We start from the raw sequence: 16,908 nt of genomic DNA, 5'->3' as shown, positions 1-16,908 counted from the left end.
GATAACAGCTTATTCAAGGCAGAATGAATGAAACAGAAAGCTGTTCTCTGGTTGACTGAGACTTTAGGCCACTGAATGTTGCTGTCTAATTCAGGCGTTTCTGGGGATAATACTCTTTGAATATTATGGCTCCCATTGCTGAAGTCAGTTTAAAATTCCCTTCATGGTCATTATTTTAGATTTTCTTAATTTCAATACTTAGAAACATAGATAATACTTAGGGAGGGAAACCAGCTACTCCATAGTTTAAAGTTGCAACTGTGTTTCTGCTATAAACCCAAATTTTTCATTGTCGTCCTCCCCCCCACTTTCCTTCCTCATCATATACAAAAGTCCTCTCAGCCTCAAAATTGGTAGTTTATATTTGGGGCTAAGGAACAGTTTTTCAACAAAATGTGGAGCGATTGGACAAGAAGTTTTTGCATGATGACACCCTAAAAATAGACGCACTCACCAGAGTTCAAAAAGCCATCTGACTTTGAAGCAAAATAAGACATACAGTGAATAAAATTTAGTTTACTGGGCTCCTTAGCTGTGATCTGGTGTCCAGGATGAAAAGTTAGAGGATTAAACTTTTAATTTCAAAAGTTATTAATGTTCAGATTTGTAATGGTGCTATCTGCTGCAGCAAGCTTAGTATTTGGTCATCAAAGGACTGCTGGAGTTCTGCTCTTTCATTAACAACAACAATATCTCTTTTCCTTGTAAATGTAGACCTCCAAATGTTGTAACCTGTTGAGAGCCTTATTGATGGAAGAAAGAGAAAATGGTTGCAAAAAGGCTTGCAGTGGGGATGATGAGCCTCCTAAAGCTCTCTGGGGGTTCTCCTTTTCCTGCAGACCTCAGAAAGTTCACAAGAAAGGGGGTATCCTTCTGATCCTCTTCTTTTCCAAGCCCTCTGCTCAGTCTAAGGGGCTGTAGAGAGCAGGGTTTGGATTGGTGGTTAGGGGCCAGGCATTCCCTCTTTCCTGTGGAGCTACTGAGCTTTTCAGGAGAGGAGAACCAGTAGTGAGCCTTAGGGGGGCTTATCAGCCCCCTGCAGGCCTTAAGAGGCTTGCTGGGTTAATCCCCCAAACTTTAGAATCAGTGAGTGCCCGTCACTATATTTGAGCTTTGGGAGGCTCATTGAAGGTCATCCTCAACCACACATAAACCTTAGTGGATTTCTTAGTCCCAGATAAGCCTATTTTGGCTATTTGGGCAGGGATGGTGTCAAGGTTCCTTCCCCACTCTGAACTCTAGGGTACAGATATGGGGACCTGCATGAAAACCTCCTAAGCTTATTCTTACCATCTTAGGTTAAACGCTACCACCACCAAAGTGTTACACAAAGAACAGGGGAAGTGCCCACTTGGAAACGTCTTTCCCCCCCAAAAAATATCCCCCTAAGCACTACACCCCCTTTCCTGGGAGAGGCTTGATAAAAATCCTCACCAATTTGCATAGGTGAACACAGACCGAAACCCTTGGATCTTAAGAACAATGAAAAGGAATCAGGTTCTTAAAAGAAGAATTTTAATTGAAGAAAAAGTAAACAAATCACCTCTGTAAAATCTGGATGGTAAATACCTTACAGGGTAATCAGATTCAAAACATAGAGAATCCCTCTAGGCAAAACCTTAAGTTACAAAAAGATACAAAAACAGGAATATACATTCCATTCAGCACAACTTATTTTATCAGCCATTTAAACAAAACAGAATCTAACGCATATCTAACTATATTGCTTACTAACTTTTTACAGGAGTTCTGATCTGCATTCCTGCTCTGGTCCTGGCAAAAGCATCACACAGACAGAGAGAACCCTTTGTTTCCCCCCCTTCCAGCTTTGAAAGTATCTTGTCTCCTCATTGGTCATTTTGGTCAGGTGCCAGCGAGGTTATCTTAGCTTCTTAACCCTTTACAGGTGACAGGGTTTTTCCTCTGGCCAGGAGGGATTTAAAGGTGTTTACCCTTCCCTTTATATTTATGACAGATGGTGTCCCTAGTCTCTTTGCTAGAAGCTGGGAATGGGTGATGGGATGGATCACTTGATGATTACTTGTTCTGTTCATTCCCCCTGGGGCACCTGGCTTTGGTCACTGTCAGAAGACAGATACTGGGCTAGATGGACCTTTGGTCTGACCCAGTATGGCTGTTCTTATGTTCTTATTGGAGGCCCCATGAGCATAATTTGGTTTGCAATTGGACAGTTGCCAACTATTCCTCTGAGGCTTGCTGGGGTGGTGGTTGTGGTTTGGGAGGGCACTAAAGATTCCCGCCAGGGTGAGCGATTGTGAGTCTTGCACTTTCTAGGATTAGTGGAGGGAGCTCCTGGAGCAGCTAGTGTCCTGATGAGTTTTGTAAGTTTCTCAGAAGCTGGAGTTCAAGACATCCCTGAATAGCCTATTAAGACTGGCATAGAGGGGTTGGGAGATGAAAATCTTCTAGGGCTCATGGAGGACCCTACATGCCTCCTTGGGCCAATGGGGGAGAGAGATGGTTCCTATAAACTGTAGGTCTTGGGAACTCCCTGACAGGCCTCATGAGGCTCAACAGGAGGTTGATGCAGTTACTCAGGTGGAGTCTATTTCTGTGCACCCCCCGTCAGATTCACAGGCGACAGGCTTCTTTCCTAAGGATCTTGCCAGTCATATTTTTCCCTGCCTGGATAATTTTCAATTAGATCTGAAAACAACCAAAAAGTCTGTTCTATCCTCTATGAAGGAGCCCTTGAGTAAGGGCATTTTCTTTTAGCCAGGTCCAATTAGTGTACACGTGCTCTAATAGAAGGAACTTCCAAGACGCAACTCCTGCCTTATTTGCATGGCTTTCATGGAAATCACAATCTAGTCAGTATTTAAACTAGATGTGAAAGTAGTTCTTTTGTCCATTTTCACGAAGCAGTTTTCTGGCTTTTTGAGTTTGTCTGAAATACTCTGATTTTTGGTCTCTTAAGAAGACTCTGAAGAAGTGCCTGCGGTGAGTTTTTGCATTAATTAGAAAAATAATGGAATTAATTGAGTTTCTCTCTTTTGAAGGAGGTTGGGGGCGGGAGGAGGGAGAGGGGGACACAGAATGAAAAATGATGATGCTTATATACTGAGCACATGTAACTTGAAAAATTCAGTGTTACATTGTAAGGTATTATGTCCAATAGGAGTAGAATTATTTTTAGCTCAATGTCTTCTCCACTCAGTCTGTTGGAGAATCTCACAATGAAAACTGGCAGAAAAGGAAAAACACACTGGTTGTACTTCAAGACTGACTTATCTACTTCGTATTAGTAGAGCCCTGAAAATACGCAGATAGCTATGCACCATTTTTGCGACTGGTGGATCCGATGCAGATACAGCCACGCAGGGCTCTATTTGCTAGTGGCACCTGGCCTGCGGCATCTGTCTTGGGCAACCCGGGGAGCGCAGCACACTCGGGGCTGGCAGCCAGTGGCTGGGACTGGGCAGCAGGTCGGAGTCGGGGCTGTCCAGCACCCACTCACCGCGTCACTTCCTGTCCAGCAGCTTGAGCCCCGTAGGGAGCACCAGTGTCCCCACCATGGCCTGGCCCGGCAGCACTGGCTAAGCACCTAGTCCTGGGCCTGGCCCGCCGGCTCCTGGGCAGCCAGGTGCGTCCCTGCCCATTGGGATTGGAGCAGGCGAGGCCCCGGTGCCCCACCCCTCTGCCCCACGGTGAGGCAACACGCACTGCTGCTGCCATGTGCTGTCATTTGTGAGCCCCCAGGAGCAGCACACGATGCAGTGCCCCTTTCCCCCAGCCCCCCGCTCTATGCTGCCCCTTCTCCTCGGGACCCTGCCCCTTACCCTCAGTCCCAACCCTCGCACTGCCTCTTCCCCACAAGACCCCGCCCCCCCCCCCACTCGCTTCTTTCCTCCTCGCCTCTCTGCTGCCTTCCCCCCGCTTCCCTCCACCCCCCCAGTCACTAGACCTTGTGAGACGGCTTGCAGCTGCAGTTGTGGATGTGGATACAGGTAAAAGACAGCTAGTGGATCGTGGGTCAGATTGCGGGTTGATCCTGGTGGATGCAGATCCACATTTTTGTATCTACGCTGGGCTCTACGTATTAGGGCTAAATGGGCCCATGGAGTGTTTGCTTTTCAAACTCTTTCCCGTTATTTTTAGCGTCTGTGTTCACTGGTATCCACTGGACTATACTGCCTCCATAATATGAGAATATCTGAAGTAAATATAAGACCGCCTCAGTGATGTATTCTAATAATGAATAATAATAATTAGAACAGAATGATCATAGGGTACGTCTAGTATTATGTTATCCTGTTGTAACTCTAATAATCATGAAGTTCAGGTAGGAGGTGAATTTTTAACCACCTGTGTGCAAGCTATCATTAAAAGCCTTCAGGAGGCTTATTGAGATTGGTATATGTAATGGAGTGTTATTAAGAATAGTCACTCAATACCTGAAATTCTTTGCAAGTCTAAGATCTTACCAGCATAGTATAGTCTAATCTGGTCAAATGAAAAATGACTTCTGTTTATTTTTTGTTATTTAAAAGGAAATATATTCAGAAAAGTCAGTCAATGTTAGGTTATCTGATTTTATGTGAAGTATAATGAAATACATATGGTCCATGTTATTCCTCAGTTTGGAGAATGCATTATCTTGATACATTTTCCATATACATAATTTCAGTGACAGCAACAGGATCATAATCTAATTACCACACCTATAAACGTCATGGTTTCAAAAATAAATTATAATGAAAGAGAAAATTAGAGGTTTCAGGCACATGTTTTTCAGCTAATTGAAAGACCCGTTTCCAGCTTCTCAAGAGCAAAGTATTACTGTCCACATTACAGAAGTTTCCCTTGTAAACCACACAAATGTTCAGGGTTACTCAAACCAATAACACCTGATTAATAAAATAACATCATGTGATTCTGGGTAGTCCATCTGTCCAATAATTAAGATACATCATTTGAGTCAATGTAGTTTTACAATGTAGGTAACTTGAACTTGTAATAGTATCTTTGTTTTCTTCTCTTAAAATTTATTATTTTAATTTTTATCTTGAACAGAGTAAAGTGACAGGGACAAAACCAGCATTTGATGAAACACATGCAAGATGTTAAAAGTAGGTCTGCCAAGTTATTAAAAAAATTAATCGCGATTAATCACACTGTTAAACAATAATAGAATACCATTTATTTAAATATTTTGGATGTTTTCTACATTTTCAAATATATTTATTTCAATTACAACATAGAATACAAAGTGTACAGTGCTCACTTTATATTTATTTTTGATTACAAGTTTTTGCACTGTAAAAAAATAAGAAATAGTTTTTTCAGTTCACCTAATACAAATACTGTAGTGCAGTCTGTGTATCATGAAAGTTGAACTTACAAATATAGAATAATGTACAAACAAACTGCATTCAAAAATAGAACAATGTAAAATTTTAGAGCCTGCAAGTCCACTCAGTCCTACTTCTTGTTCAGTCACTCAGATAAATAAATTTGTTTACATTTGCAGGAAATAATGCTGCCCGCTTCTTGTTTACAATGTCACCTGAAAGTAAGAAGAGGTGTTCTCATGGCACTGTTGTAGCTGACGTCACAAGATATTTATGTGCCAGATGCGCTAAAGATTCACATGTCCCTTCATGCTTCAACCACCATTCCAGGGGACATGTGTCCGTACTGATGATTGGTTCTGCTCGAAAACCATCCAAAGCAGCGCAGACCGATGCATGTTCATTTTCATCATCTAGTCAGATGTCATCAGCAGAAGGTTGATTTTCCTTTTTGGTGGTCCATGTTCTGTAGTGTCTGCATCGGAGTGTTGCTCTTTTAAGACATCTGAAAGCATGCTCCACACCTCGTCCCTCTCAGATTTTGGACGGCACTTCAGATTCTTAAACCTTGGGTCGTGTGCTGTGGCTAACTTTAGAAATCTCACATTGGTACCTTCTTTGCGTTTTGTCAAATCTGCAGTGAAAGTGTTCTTAAAATGAACAAAATGTATTGGGTCATTATCAGAGACTTCTGTAACATGAAACATATGGCAGAATGTGGGTAAAACAGAGCAGGGAACATACAATTCTCCTCCAAGGAGTTCAGTAACAAATTTAATTAATGCATTTTTTTTTTAACAAGCATCATCAGCATGAAAGCATGTTGTCTGGAATGGTGGCAGAAGCTTGAAGGGGTATACGAATGGTTAGCATATGTGGCACATAAATACCTTGCAATGCCGGCTACAAAAGTGCCATTGAAATGCCTGTTCTTGCTTTCTGGTGACATTGTAGATAAGAAGAGGACAGTATTATCTCCTGTAAATGTAAACAAATTTGTTTGTCTTAGTGATTGGCTGAACAAGCAGTAGGACTGAGTGGACTTGCAAGCTCTGAAGTTTTACATTGTTTTGTTTTTGAGTGCAGTTGTGTAACAAAAAAAATCTACAGTTATAAGTTGCACTTTCACGATAAAGAGATTGCACTATAGGACTTGAAAGAGGTGAATTGAAAAATACTATTTCTTTTTTTGTTTATCATTTTTACAGTGCAAATATTTGTAATAAAATATACACTTTGATTTCAGTTACAATATGGAATACAATATATATGAAAATGTAGAAAAACATCCAAAATATTTAATACATTTCAGTTGGTATTCTATTAACAGTGTGATTAAAACTGCAATTAATTGTGATCAATTTTTTTGAGTGAATCGCGTGAGTTAACTGCAATTAATCGACAGCCTTACTCAAAAGTTTTGAAATAAGGGAAGTCTACTATAGTCCATAACTGAAAATAATTGCTAACCTACAAAAAAGCAAGTGGCTGTATATAAGAAGCCAGGCTTTTTATTTAGCAGTAAGTAGCTATTTTTTAGCAATGTTATTGATTCTCCATATTAATCTTTAAGCACTGGTAGAGTAAATACTTCAGAAATATTTCAGGAAGTGTCATGCTGCTATGGGGGAGAGACGGTCATGGGGACAGTAAAACTCACAGAACGGAGACAGAGGGCTCAGAGAAATCTGTAAAGTACACTGCACTGAGACTCTGACAGATGCTGCACTCAGGGGGATGGGGTTTGGAGGACAGTGGAAGAGACAGGGGCATGTCCTTGAGATCCATCAGGAGAGAAAGCTCCAGTCTGGTAGGAGGGCTGCAGAACTGCATGGTGTCTCCCTCCCTTCTCACCTCCAACTGCACCTTACTCACTAGATACCTTTGGTCCTCAAAAAGTGCTTTCCTGAAATACCATACTGCTGTTTTCTATGACCCTATCGCTTACTCTGCTGAATTGAACAAGCATGGGTCATTGGTTCCAAGTTTCCCTTGGATTCTGACATTCTCAGTCAGTCCCCTTAGCTTATGTTTCTTGCATTATGGGAGGATGTTTGTAGTTTCTTAAAACTTTTCAAATGATTAGACGTACTTTGTTATTTAAAAACCAGACTTCCGGTGTTTGCCAGCTGTCCATTTAACATTATTCAGTGGTGACACTGTCATCTTTATTTATTTAAAGTACAGTTAGTCAGAAAAGTGAGTATGTAGAAATGATACATTCTTACTCAACAGACCTGCATCCTGTGTGTATCCACTGCCCTATATGCTTACTTTAGGGCTTAAGGCCCTATGTTCCCCTCTGCTGATGTGCATGAAAGGGAACAAATTCCTATAAAAACCTGTTGGAAACTATTCAGGTAGTGAAGATGTGTTGGCGCCATTGTATTCTCCCACTTCTCCCCTCAAGTCACTCTGGCCAGCTTTGAAGTCAGAGCTCTCCACAAGTTGTGGAGGAGGTATGCTGGGGCTGCAAAGGTGCTGGAGGCTCTAAAGCTGTGTCTACACTTATGGGGCCTGTGAAGTATATACACTGCATGCCCCCCAGCACAGGTATAAATAGCAGTGTAGACAGTACACCTTAGGTGAATAGAGTAAAGACATGCCAGAACCTTAAGGTATATACCCTACACCGCTCCCTGCATGCCCAAGCTGAGCCTCCCTTGTCTACTCTGCTCTTTTTAGCAGGTAGTGTCCTGCTGACTCCCTGCAGTGGGGAAAGGCTCCGGCAGCAGGAAGCTGCTGGAGCCTTTGCCCGCCACTAAAAGACTTCAGCAGCAGGGAAGGTTCTGGTTGGCAGAGGCAGGGGGAAAGTCTCTGGCAGCTGCTGGAGCCCTTTTCCCACTGCCAGAGCCTTTCACTGCTCTGTGTAGCTACATACCACAGTGTGGATGCAGCCTGCCTTTTACTGCTGCATGTAGGTACATGTACCCTAGACGCCACCACCACCACTATACACAAGGCCTGAGGCACCATCAACTCACAAAGTTGCAGATATTTCCTTGTAGAACATAACAGTGCCCCAGTTTGTATAATCAAGCAGATTCACCTTCTGTGCTGTGAAATCCTCTTCTGCTTCTGCGAGGCCGTTCTCCAGAAGGAGCCATGTTGCTACAGGGGAGAAGAGGCCAGGAGAGCAATTTGGAGATACTGGGTCTTTATGACAGGTTTCAGAGTAGCAGCCGTGTTAGTCTGTATTCGCAAAGAGAAAAGGAGTACTAGTGACACCTTAGAGACAGACCAATTTATTTGAGCATAAGCTTTCGTGAGCTACAGCTCACTGTAGCTCACGAAAGCTTATGCTCAAATAAATTGGTTAGTCTCTAAGGTGCCACTAGTACTCCTTTTCTTTTTGGGTCTTTATGTAGCTGTCTTGATATCCATAAGATTCCCCTACAACCCATAAGGATTGAGTAGGTCTCTCTTCCATCTTGTTTGGTAGTGCGTCGATCCCGTCCCTCCCAAAGGAACATTGGGACACTAACTCCAGTTTTTTAAATTCATGATGTTTCCTTGGTACTTTTGTGGGTTTTTGCCACACAGGAGACAGTTTGCTCCTGCAGTCAGTCATTACTGCTTTGTACTCCTGTAGCATTGCAGAGCCAATACAGCATTGTTTAAATGACCTGTTCCTCACTGATCATTAACAGAATTGTTAAAAGGAGAGTGTCAACTTGAAATCTTGTCTTAAAAAAAAAAAAAAAAAGGAGTTAGCAGAAGCTTCAGGTACTACATCTGCCCCTTAGTTTCCCTGACAATTTTTATGATTTTACAATCAAACTCTCCTATTTAAAAAAAAAAAAAAATCCCATTCAGTTCTGCTGTATTAAAGACCCATGTAAGCAACAGAGGAAATTGGCTAACAGGCTATACCAGGCAAACAGTGAAACTGACCATTAGAGCTGGTCAGACTTTTTCTCACAATAAACTTTCCTGCTGGGAAATGTGGTCTTGTCAAAAAAGTAAAAAAAAACACCAGAGAGATAATATAGATTTTTTTTTTAATTAAAAAAGAAAATAAGATTTACCACTTGGATAATTGAAAATGAAAAATTTCATTCTGATTTGACACTAAAAATAAATGCATTTGTTTTGTTTTGACAACAAAGTCATTTCGTTTTGGATTTTTGGAAACGTGTTTGTAAAAATGTGTTTCCCTTTCTGATTCTGGGGGCTTTCACTCACTTTTTTTATTCCCGCTCCTTTAGCTGTTAGAAGAAATTATGGAAAGGCCCAGTTTTCACACTTTTTACTCTGTTCCAGCTGGTAAAAGTTAGAAAATGAAGCAAAATATTTCATTTTGTTTCAAAAGTCTGAAACAAAATGACGGTTTTTGTTTCGAAATATCATTTTAAATCAAAATTAAGTGTGCCATCTAGAACTTGCTCAGAGCATATGTAGACAATAGTATGGTTAAAATGCTGCCAGCCATTAGCAGCCTGTTTGATGGAACTTTGCTGCTAGTGCAAGGGATGGGAAATTAGAAACAAAATGCTAATGTAGCCAAGATTTGTGTTGGCTGTTTTTCTCAGGAGTCAACGTACATATAGCCTATCCCTATAAAGGCATCTCTATATATTACAACTTACTTCAGTTAATTATAACTTGAGATACAATCTTCATTTCCTTCTGCAACTGTACAAGCATTTCAAAGTTCTTTTGATCTTTGATACCTTTTCAGAGGACGTTTTCTCTCTCCAGGGGTGCTTGGGCAAACACCTGGGCTAGTTAGGTTAATTAACTTCTTAATTATTTTCTTCTTTCAGGATATTTCTTTCTGGTAGGGTGAGTGGGCATAGTTCCTTAAGACCCAAACTGAAACCCATTACAGGTGTGTGTGAACAGGTACCTTTATAGTACATGGTATCGGAATAAGAACATACACAAAATTATGCCTGATTTTAAAAAAGTTAGTTGGCGGATCTTTTCCTAAAGATACGAGAAATGAAAAATGAAATAAAGGGAAAGTTACATCAGGGCTCCGCCCCAGGCCACCTGGGATAGAGAGTGAAAACAACAAATTCCTTGACTGACTGTCAAGGTTTTTGAAAGCATAGGCTGCCATACTCATGGGCAATTTTTAACTACCCAGATATCTGGTGGGTAAGAAACACAGCAAAACATGCATCAACCAAGAGAATCCTTGCTTATGAAAAGGATTGTTTTGTGAACAGTAAACACAGCATCATACCAGGGAGAAACGATAATGAGTCTACTCTTTGAGAGGGAGAAATTGTTTGAAAAAGAGAGAGTATGGAATTTTGGTACTAGTGACCATGAACTATATGAATTCATCATTATTTGTGTCACAGTATCCTCTAGGTGCCCCAGTCAGGGATCAGGGCCCCATTATACTAGGCACTTTACTCACATACAGTGAAAAGATTTTTCCCTCCCCCCAAAAATCTTACAATCAAACTACAGTATAATAGGGAATGGATGTTAGATTTCAGGAAAGCACATTTCCCATTGACTTCAATGGGAATTTTGTCTGAACGAAAACTGAATGAAAAAGTGCATGAGGACTAAAGGAGATTACCCTTTGGACTGGATAACCAACTCCTTCAGAAAAATCACAGGGAAGAAGGAGGATGTCCATGAGAAGGGGGAAAAAAAATGGATATGATATAATTCCACACTTGCCATTTACAGTGAAAAATTGTGTAGGCAGCCATTATACTTAGACCCATTTGGTAAATTAACTGCTGTTGTACATATGAATAAATTAAACGTGAAAACATTTAGACACTTGTTTTCATATTATCAAATAAATGGTTTTGGATTAGTAAGAGGAGCCCCTCTTAGAAGGAACAGAGCCCATAGGAAGGGATGGTGAGCATAGGCGTGTCACCTTGGAGTGTCACCTCGGAGTCACAGTTCCACCCAGATCTGTCCTATTGTACTGGGGAGGGTAACTTGTGAGATCGCTTTATGGGGTACAGCACACTTCCTCCCTCATGCTCCCACATGTCCACCCTATTCTGTTGGCCAGCACTTGAGGGGACAGTGCCATAACTCTGCCTACTCCCTGCCACCTTTCTCCTGGGAGACTGAGGGAGGCTCCTCTCTCCTTTTTGCTCCTGTGCTCAGCTATGTTAGGGCCAGATACAATTCTAGCCAATAGTTTGGATGTTCAACCAGCCCAAAGTAACTGTCATATTTAAGGGTGATTTCAAGCTGTACAAATGAAAAAACTATTTAATATACCTTTTATAATGTATGTTAATCTCCCATTTACATTGACTGATGCATAGAGCCCCACTTGCGGGGCTTGATCCAGCTCTGATTGAAACCAGTGAGTGTTGCTATTGACTGCTGGGTTGGGCCTTTAGTGGGTAGATGGGTTGGTGTGAACACAAAAGTGCAAACATGGTTATTGGCCTATGTTTATATGCAAACTCACTGCCAAAATAAGACATGCAGAGGAAATATATTTAGAACAATGGGATCTATTTTACAAGAGAAGGAATTGGAGCTGAAAAACCATGTCCCCCATCACCCTGACCACTTTGCTTGTATGGTGTATCCCTTTCCCTTCCCTTTTATTTAATATTTGGTCTTTAGATTGTAATCTCTGCAAGGCAGGGACTGTGTCGTCTTATGTATTTGTGCAGTGCGTAGCATATAGGGGCCCTAATAATTACTGGGGACTTTTTAAAACTATCACATTATATAATAATAAATAATCAAGGTTATCCATTTACAATGAAGTAAACTGAAGACGATAATCTAGCTAATGAGTCGTCTTAATTATTTCAGCTAATAGTAAAAATCAGAGGGCACATGTCTCTTCATGGCCCTTTTGCAAATCAAAAAGAAAAAAAAAAGGGTCTCTGATGGTTGGCAGTAAAACAGGTGAAAATTAGGGAGACGGGGAATTTTCAAAATTCCTCTCCATTATGCATTAAATATCATATTGATGGACACTTTCTGGCTGGCTGTTGTCAACAGCTCATTCATAAGATTCTTGAGGTAGCTCTTTTGTTTCTTAGATATGTTTCTATACATTTTGTATGATTTAGTCTAGGTAGTGTGTTTTAGCTTTTATTGGTGTTGTGAGAAAGGAAAGGAGAAATCTTGAGTGATACTTCTAATAATGAACAAGATTTCCCCCAAACTGTGTACTGAGTGGTGTGATGTTTAAAAACTGGTTTTATCACAGACAGAAAAATTGGGCTGGTTCGTCCAAGGCCTCCAGGTGAGCCCCATCTTCAGCCCGCAGCTCCACTGGAGTTAGGACCTGGCTGCCCTCTTCTCCAGCTATATTGATTACATCACCAAGCGGGAGAATCTGAAAACTCCCTGCTCCTTTCCCCTCAGACTAGCTGCCATTTATACCTTTAGCAATGTGAATAGTGTTGTTTTATGCTGGGTTTTTTAAAAAGAGATTACAGGGAGAAGCTGGTCATTGAATATTTCGGAACGATTTAATGGGCGCATCTGTCTGCTTTTATTCTTTAATAATTTTGTTAATGTTTGTGGTTGCTGTTTCTTCCCTGAGGCTGGACCATTAGCCTGTATTTTGAGTTTAAATAATGCTGACATAAAAGATCTTCTGAAGAGGTCAGGCAGCCTAAACAAGTCTGTAAGACACAGAGATCACTTGGCATGAGTCTTACATTTAGAGAAGTGGCTCCCGTGGGATCGGCTGTAGGTTGGTGGTTTTTAACCAGGCCTTTGTTGTATGTCATATGTTCAGTTGTTTAGAACATGAAAGACATTTGTCTTTACCTTGTTATAAAAATATCATTTTATGTTTTCTGAGCAACCATTTCCATTAAAGACTATTCCACACAGTGATGCCAATTCAAATATTACTTGGGGGAGAGAAAATTCAGGTCCCTCCTGCCCTCTGGCTGGGACCTTATTCTGGTCCCTGCTTGTCCCCTCCCCGTCAGGGACCTCGGGTCTCCCTCGGCCAGGGAGTCTGCCCTCTCTCTTATCCACATGGTGCACGAGCTGGTGCCGCCAGGATTCCCATGCTCTCTGCCATATAGGAACAGACTCCCTGTATGTAGGTTGCAATCCCATTTTGGCTTGGTGGTCTGGGCAGAGGTACAGCTAGGCCATATTTGAGTGTCATTGTGACCACATGCACCAGGTCGCAATGCCACTCACTGCAGTTTGCCCTGGCCGCCTCTCTGTATGGAGGGGTGGCCGGGTCAAATTTCTGTGGCATTGTGACCATGCAGCTGGAGCAAAGCTTTGGACTGCTCTGGCAGCAGCATACTAATTTAAAATGGGACCATTGGTTAAAAGTGGTCAGGCAATGCCTTCCCGTCTCGTCTCCTTGACTTATGGAACTTTGAGCAAACCCAAAAACCTTGGGGTTAGGGGAGAGGGTGTTTGTTCCCCTCAGCCCTCCCTAATTGGCTCCACTGATTCCACAGCTGAATGCATCTGATGAAGTGAGCTGTAGCTCATGAAAGCTTATGCTCAAATAAATTTGTTAGTCTCTAAGGTGCCACAAGTACTCCTTTTCTTTTTACTTTCACTAAGTTTTCCTGGATGTTCAGCCTAAATTTCTGAAGTTTGTCCCAGTACTCCCTGTTATATCTCTGTGTATCACAATAAATAACTCCTCTGCATCCTTGAGGATTACACCTTTTGAATACTCATAAACTACTAGGTTTCCTTGCCATCACCTTACTTGACACTTGTACAAGTTGTACTCTAGGAACTTAAGCCCTCAATCTTCCATTATGTATTGATCCCTTCAGTATCCTGGTAATTTTTATTGCTGTGCTGTGATAAATCAGAGGGATTTCAGTGTTTAGCTGGTAATGTGATGCCCAGACTTGAGTGTAATATTCAGGGTGTCTCCACACCAGAGTCCTATGCAAGAGGTCTTGTTACCTTCTTGCTGCATGACACAGTGTCCACCGTTTTTGTGTGCAACCATAATTAATTGTAAATTCCTGTCTTGTTTGTTTGCGTACTAAATCTCTCCCAGCATAACTGCTCTACATGCAGAAGGAGTGACTGAGCAGTGAGGTGGAACAGCAGCCCAAAGCTGGAAGGAGCAGGGTGAAATAAGGGGTACACCAGTTTAAATGGGACTGATAGAGTGAGATAGGGCCAGGGCATCCCCAGGTTGTGGGAAGATGGTGCTGTGGAGAGTTAATAGCTGGGTAGCAGTTGGTAATTAGGGATGGGGGTTTGACAGTTGGAATCAGGACCAAAGCGGGAACTTGGGGGTTGGGTTGTGGTGAGGAGTTTGTTTTTGTTCTGCCACTTTACTTTCCCTGAAAGCATTAAGTGATCTCATTTGTTGTCTTACTTTTGTTTGTTGCATTTTCAGCACAAATTTTATTTTAACCTCAGACCTTTGACACTGTGGGAATGTCTTCACTGCAGCATTAACTGGAGCTATCTATGCTTGAGTTACTTCTCTCAAGTTAGCCTGGCTTGAGTGAGGGCAGCTGCACAGAGAAATAACACTCGAGCTGAGGTGTCCACCCTGGTGCTGCACTCACTCATGTGTGGCACTAAGACTTCTGGGGGCTTTTCCTATGAGTTTTTTTGCACTGCAGTAAGTTGAGCAGCTCTATTATTTTTTTCCCAGTGAATTGTGGGAGAACTTGTCTGTCCTTTCCGTGCACATGGAGAATTGTGGGAAGGGTTTGGAGGACTTGTAGCACTCTAGCACGTGCACTGTTGCAGAGTGGTTGTGTTAGCAGCTGACGAGTTGTGCTAACTACAGCTTTAGCTTTTACTGGGGTTCTCAAACATCATTACACTGCAATCCTCTTCTGACAACAGCAATTACTACATGACCCCATGAGGGGGACTGAAGCCTGAGCCTGCCCAAGCCCCACCGCCCTGGGTAAGGAGGCCAAAGTCAAAGCCCTGCCATGCAGAGCTGAAGCTCTTGGGCTTTGGCCCACGGCGGTGGGGCTTGTGCTTTCGCCCTGGGCCCCAGCAAGTCTAACTCCAGCTCTGGTGACCCCATTAAAATGGAGTTGTGACCCACTTTGGGGCCCCAACCAACAGTTTGAGAACCACTGGTCCATACATCCTGCCAGGCCATCCAGCTCGAGTTAAAAGCACCATCACACTTCTGTTAAGGATTTTTGTGTGTGGATAGGATGTGAGTTGAGACAATACTTGTTATATCTTGAGTTAACTTTGCAATGAAGACAAGGACAAAGTATTAAAGCCACATTGGCTGGTCCTGGATCTCTTCCATTTCAGAGGAATTGTGTTAGGTTGTGCCATAAATAAATGGTCTTTTACATTCCTCTTGTCTTCTATGATTTTAATTCCTCCCTCATTGAATCTTCCACATGAAGGGCTAAATTAGCAGTTCCCAAACTGTGGGTCATGACCTCAAGTGGGGTCACTTTATCACCCGATGGGGTCGTGGCAATCCAAAGTGTGTGGAGGACACCATTTTATACAATGGCATCCTCTGCATAGTGTAACCTCAGATGCAACGTATAAATGAGGTCGTGCGGCATGAAAGACGCTATTTTGCTCTACAAAATGGCGCCCTCCATGCAGCGTAACCTCACACACACTGTATGCGGGTGAGATCGTGCTGAGCGGAGGATGCCATTTTTAAATGGCATCCTTGGTGCTGTCTGGGGTCACAGGAAGCAATATTTGTGAAAATGGGGTCACGCAGGGAAAATGTTTGGGAACTGCTGGGCTAAATCCTGCAGCTCTTAGGTGCGTGAGTTCCTTTCTACTTCTGTGAGCACATGTGAGCCTGTGTCAGCACTTCTCGGCTAGGTGGTGGGTTCAGCAAGCAGGAAGTACGGCTTGATCTGACACACCTGTTGTGGGAATATGTTAGTTCTCTCCACATATTTCTAGGACCAGTGAATGAGTGGACTTCACTGAAGATGATTTTAGGATACAGTTTGAGAAGAAATAAGGTTTGTGGTTTTCTTTTGTAAGAACTAGACGTGCTGCTGCTGCCAATCTGATCTTGCTTATTAAACGTAAGTAACATAGCTTCTTATGTTCACTATTTACACGATGAATGACTGCTTAAAGAGTGGCTCTCCGTCGTCTCTGTGCACATACATGCCAGCTTTCCCTGTGCAAATAAATATTTATTCAAAAGGCCTCTGGACGTGGTGTTAAGTAACTGACATGGGAGAGAGGTGGCAACAGCGACTGCAACATTTATTTTTCTTTTTAATGTGAAATAAATCAAAACCAAACTGGTGAAATTCCATATCAAAGGGCATTTTATGGGCCTTTAGCAGGAAATTCCTCTGCTAATGCTTCCCGACACAAGATAATACTGATATGTTATGCTCTGAGAATTGTAAGGATCCTCCTCACTCCTTTTTCTCTCTGTTTTGACATGAACTATGAGAACAGCTCTAAGCCTCAGCTGCCAGTTATCACCACTCTTCCACCTCAGCATCTTCTTGTGCAAAAGGGGAATTTTTCACTTATTTGAAAGAGGTTTCTATGGAAATTCTTCATGTAAATTTCATTGCAAAGCTTCATCATTGTGAAAAAGCATTTATTCAATCCAGTGCTTGATGTGTACAGCTCATGTGTTATTTTCAGACCCACCCATATGCTTGTAAACAAAACACATGCTCGAGGCTTTTTTTTTTTGTGAGTGCGTATCTGG

At 42.1% G+C, this 16,908-nt stretch overlaps 1 protein-coding gene across 7 annotated transcripts in view; it reads left to right on the top strand.

The window, feature by feature from the left end:
• Window positions 1-16,908, top strand: part of ARHGEF28 (Rho guanine nucleotide exchange factor 28) — a 191,262-nt gene that overhangs the window by 14,554 nt on the left and 159,800 nt on the right. The gene's annotated exons all lie outside the window — the stretch shown is intronic.

Source organism: Chelonia mydas, chromosome 5 (genome assembly GCF_015237465.2).
Source record: "Chelonia mydas isolate rCheMyd1 chromosome 5, rCheMyd1.pri.v2, whole genome shotgun sequence".
Lineage (NCBI taxonomy): Eukaryota > Metazoa > Chordata > Testudines > Cheloniidae > Chelonia > Chelonia mydas.
This window is presented reverse-complemented; position numbering and strand designations above follow the sequence as displayed.